Genomic DNA, 5,317 nt, shown 5'->3' with positions numbered 1-5,317 from the left:
CACCTGGGTGTGTGTGGTTTAGCAAATCAATACTACCCTATCAAACCCAGTGATTCTACCAGTACCTCAATTCACCACTCATTTATTCATTCAACAAACAAAACAAGCACCTATTGTGTTCCAGGCACTGTGCTAAAAGCTGAAGATATACATTTTTTAAAAGACAGTACCTGCCTTCAAGGCTTTTAAAATCTAATGGAGGAAGACAACATATAAAAGGAAACTGAAAAGAGGGGGCAGGAAGGGGGGGACATATCTATCTATTTATTTTCAATATGGGAACATGGTGAAAAAATCAAAGTAGTCCCAGAATAGTTCAGGTAAATAAATTCAGAGATATTTGAACTGAAATCCCTCCTTAAATAAAAGTTTTGGAATTCATGGCCCCATGCTCCAAAAAGGCAAAGGGTTGTGATGAAGTACAATACCAAGAATGATGGGATCTTGCAGGATGATGTTTTCCCAATAATGAGCTTCCTGGGGCATTGTGAAGCCAGAAAAGTCCCATAGTACTGCAACCAGTTGAGAAATAAGTTTTCCTGCTGGTTAGATTACTTTTATGTAGCAAGAGTAAGGAACTACAGATGGATCCCTAGTTCAAAGGTTGTACTGGTACCCAAAGAATTCATTTTCTCTGGTTTCAATCTTACTCTAATCCCAATATACTGGCAAAAGAACAAGGTATATGCAAGCCAGAGGGGTACCCACATATTTTCTATAAGATATGATCCAAAGGGGGCTGGGTAAGGTGTTCCTGTGTCACAGATCCTAAAATTCTACCCTTTGAGATTACTGCTATTTAATCTTGAAGACATTTTGGTGGTTGAGTTCTCTATTAAAATTTAACCACTCCCAGTAGGGAAGTAACACTTTAAGTCATTATTAGTTAACACCTTAGTGGACATTATTAGCTTAATAGCTAGCTAGGCATGGAGAGAAGGGGTAAAGGAGAAAGAAGGGGTTGTTAATAGGAGAAGGTGGAAGAATGCCAACTTTGCTAAGATCTGTCCTGGATGTCAATCCTTGTACAGAATTGTGTGCTTTCCAACTTGGGTCCCCTGTGATTTAGGTATAAAGCCTAGTCCTATACTATATGAAAGGAGCTCCTATTCAGGGGGCAGAAGTAGATACTTAATTGAGCAACACAGGAAAAGCAAACCTGAGGAGATTAATAAATATTAGCAATTGAAAGGGAGTTATAACACTTAAATGCACATTTAGCACAAGGGCAAAAACAGCACTTTTTAAAGTCTTAATTATACCATATTTTTATGTTCTTTTTAGATTCATCAAAAGAAGATTCGAGTGTGATACAATGAAAAGTGTATCAGTTCAGAAATGTAGGAGGGAAATCATTGTTTATCAATGAAAGATAATTTCAAAGTAAGAACTTAATGAAAGGGGAGAAATGGATAGAACCACAGAAGATTAATATAAAGGTAATTTAAATGTTGAATTGCATATTCAATTTTGTAAGCAAGCAAACATAAAATCATTAAAGATAATTGATAACAGGCACTCACAATTAAGTAAGACTACACAAACAATTCTGTGGAAATATTAGTGCTAGAACCATTAACCATCATCCTATTTATGTATTTCATTTCAACAAATAGTATTAAGTGCCTACCAGGTGATAAGCTCTAGGTACTAGCTGCTAAAGATATAAAGATAGATAAGGAGGAAGGGAACAGCACTTGTTTAAGTACCTACTATGTGTTAGTTACTGTGCTAAGTGAATTACTAACATTATCCCAAGGAGAATTCAACATGTACACAAACAGAAGAAAGAGTGAGATAAGTACAGAGCTAAGATCCAGGTCAAAAATTATAAAAAATTAGGGGAAGGAAAGACCACTTTAACTGAGATTGGGAAAAGAGAAAGAGAAGCTTCATGGCTTGAAGAAGGTATTTATTAGAGAAGATGGTTGAAGCAAATCTTGAAGGAAGGGAAGTACTTCAACAGACTATAATTGGGAAATTCATCACAAGCAGAAAAGAAAGAACTAGAAAAGACATGGAGTGCAAATGGGCTACTAAGACTAAATAAAAATAATCTTTTAATGGAAAATATATGGGTTGATACTATATTTCTATGGAATGGGTTTAGTTTGGTAATTTTTTGAGTGTGCCTCATTTTATCAATTGTCCAGATGCTTCAACGTAGCATCAGAAAAATGAAAAATGTGTCTTTTATAACACTGATTACCAGAAGAGGCCATTAAAAGCCACTTTTATTTTAATTTTTTATTTTATTTATTAATTATTTATTATTTATAAAAGCCATTTCATTTTTCATCAGGCAATTTTCAAGGTTTTTATTTATTCTGCATTTTTTACACTATAGTACATGTATGGAGTTTTGTTTAATAGCTGATAAATGTACAGTGGTTAGACTTCACCCCAGTCCTATATACATTTTTCCAATTTATGTTCAATGGTCTCTGAAAAAAATGCTTTTTGAATTGTATCAGATTTAAGTCAACTAAGCTTTGTTCTTTTTTGGAGCTCTTGATTTTAAACAGTTTGGTTGGAAAATGCTATTGAATAGTGCAATCTATGTAGTATAATGGATAGTTTCTTTTATCAAACTTATCTTCTATGTTACCAATGTGGATTATCACCTTTTCCCTAAAGTGTACTTAATCTTTTCTTTCTTTGTATGATATTTGTGGTTGCAAATCATAAGCCTGAGGCAAATACCATTCCAGTAATTTTGAAAAAAAGAAGAGAGAAAGAAAAGGCATAGAGATGGGACAAGGCAAGACTATGAAGTTCAAGTTGTAAAGGACCTTAAAATTTGTCTTGTCCAATATGTTTATTTTACAGACAAGGAAGCTGAGGTCACAGATGTTAAGTGACTTGCCCTAGGTCACACATGTAGTAAGTAGCAGGGAAGCTTAGAAGTCAAATCCTCAGAATCAAGATTCAACACTTTTTCCACTGAAACAGTTTTTCCCATCCTTTTCCCATTCTCACACAGAAACACTGACAACAGAAGAGCATAAGGACCCTGAGAAATGAATGAGTGATAGCAATTGTACTTAATAGGCATTTAGTCAATGCAATGGTGATTATTTAATTCTTTCAAAGACTCTAAGATTGAATAGAACATGTTATATAAGTAGGTACTTAAACAAGAGCTATTCCTCACTCCTTATCTATCTTTATATCTAGCACCTAGAGCTATGTTTTTCACCTGGCAGGCACTTAACATCTATTTGTTATTTGTTTGAAATTCAACACTTAAATTTTTTTCCTTATTCCCTAATCTTTAAATTCTTCAGGATTAAAGTTAGGATCAAAAACATTCAGGAGGGGAAAAAAAATTTTTCATTAAGAAAGGGAGAGAAAGCAGTCCAAGTTTAGAGGACAGGGAGGAAAGGAATTTGAGAGTAAGTTGGAACATAAGTTTAGGATTGAAAGTGGATTTTTTTTTTGGAGGGGGAAAGGCAGAGCAATTGGGATTAAGTGACTTGCCCAAAGTCGCAGGCTAGTAAGTGTTAAGTGCCTGAGGGAGGATTTGAACTCAGGTCCTCCTGACTCCAGGGCTGGTGCTCTCTGTTCACTGTGCCACCTAGCCACCCTGTGAAAGTGGATTCTGAAGTGTCTTGAATGCCCAGATGAGGAATCTATGCTTTCTTTTATTTAGTAAGCAATGGTGAAACACTGAAGGTGTCTGAAGAGAGTAGTAACAATCTCTGCTACATGAGGAAAATTATTTGAGAGTTCATGTAAGGACTAGATTAGGAAGGAAGGAGACTGGAAGCTAGAAACTCAGAAGGCTATTGTAACAGTCTAGAAAAGATGAGGTGAGAATGTTAATTAGGAAGTTTCAATGGGAATGGAAAGGAGAGGATAGATATTTTCAAATTAAATACTTTGTTGGCTTCGAAGGGAGATAAAACAATATATTGTTCAGTCTTTGCCCTCCAAGAGTTTACGACTTAGTAAGAGAAATAAAGCACATGCACAAATAATTATAATAAAAGAATAAGATAGGAATAAGAAGTGGGCCTGTGATTTCACTGGTAAGGGACTCTTACAAGAAAACTCCTACCTTTTGTGAAAGAGTCTTAGTAGCTGCTCCAGGCCTAGGTGTCCTGACACAAAGCCAGGATCAGTCACTGTGGCCATGAGTCATTTTCCCCGGCTTCAGCCTCAGTGGCCGGGAGCCAGCCTCACTCTGACCCAACCCAGGCTCGGGCAACAGCGGCGCCTCGGTGTCTTGCGGAGCCGGAGCGTCCCAGATGCAGGCACCATGGCCCCAGTCCGACATAGTGGAAGCCATAGGAGGATGTTCTTCTTCAAACCTTCTGAATTTTATGACCAGAGATTTTTGAAATTGTTGAGATTTTATTTATTGTTGACTGGTATTCCAGTAGCAATTGGCATAATGTTGGTGAAGCTGAATTAGCAGAAATCCCAGAAGGCTACAATCCAGAACACTGGGAGTACATCAAACAGCCTATAACCTGGTGGATTGCTCGTTATGTTTATGATCCTCCTGAAAAGAATTATGAAAGAACCCCATATGGCAGTCCTTCAATTGGAAGCTGAAAAGGCTGATCTGAGCTTAAAATATCAGGAAACAGAAAGACTTATGGGAGGAAGAGGAAATGGACCCTGGTTTCATTACCCATTAGAGTACCTGAAACCCATAACCAAAAAATGGAATCTATATACCATATTTCAAGAAATCTTAAAAAAAAAACTGCAGAGATCTTTTAGAACCAGAAAGCAAAGTGGAAATTGAAAGAATCCACTAGTCACTTCCTGAAAGAAACCACAATAGGAAAACATTCAGGAATGTTATAGCCAAAAATAAGAGCTTACAACTCAAAACAAAAACAAAAATTCTGAAGGCAGCTAAAAAGAAAGAATTTAGTACCTAGCAACTACAGTCAGGATTACAAATGATTTAGCAGTTACTTTTTCAAAGGAGAAAGGAGCTTGGAATGTAATATTCCAGAATGCAAGGATGTAAGCTGACAGACAAGAATAACATACCCAGAAAAAAACTGAGAACAGTCCTATAGGGGGAAAAATGAATCTTTAAATGAAATAGAGGACTTCCAAGCATTCCTGATGAAAATACCAGAGCTGCATGGAAACTTTGAAGTTCAAACACAGGAGTTAAGAGAAACATAAAAGGAAATGAGGGAAAGTGAGAGGAAAATTATTCCACATAATCAGGGTGCACAAACAGAAGTCGATACAACCAAAGAGGAAAGAATAGAGAAGAGTAGATGACATTTGAACCTCACCTTCATCTGAACTGGTAGGAGGAAGAGGAGGAGGAGGAGAAGGAAGAGGA

At 36.6% G+C, this 5,317-nt stretch overlaps 1 pseudogene; it reads left to right on the top strand.

Annotated features, from left to right (window-relative positions):
- Positions 1 to 4,135: 4,135 nt before the first annotated feature.
- LOC138175619 (NADH dehydrogenase [ubiquinone] 1 beta subcomplex subunit 5, mitochondrial pseudogene) lies at positions 4,136 to 4,756 on the top strand (annotated as a pseudogene).
- Positions 4,757 to 5,317: the final 561 nt, after the last annotated feature.

Source organism: Petaurus breviceps, unplaced genomic scaffold, assembly GCF_028583685.1.
Source record: "Petaurus breviceps papuanus isolate PSGF00001 unplaced genomic scaffold, PetGlider_PUasm1.0 78, whole genome shotgun sequence".
In the NCBI taxonomy this organism is placed as follows: domain Eukaryota; kingdom Metazoa; phylum Chordata; class Mammalia; order Diprotodontia; family Petauridae; genus Petaurus; species Petaurus breviceps.
Note: the sequence above shows the minus strand (reverse complement) of the source record. Positions and strands in the feature narration are given on the sequence as shown.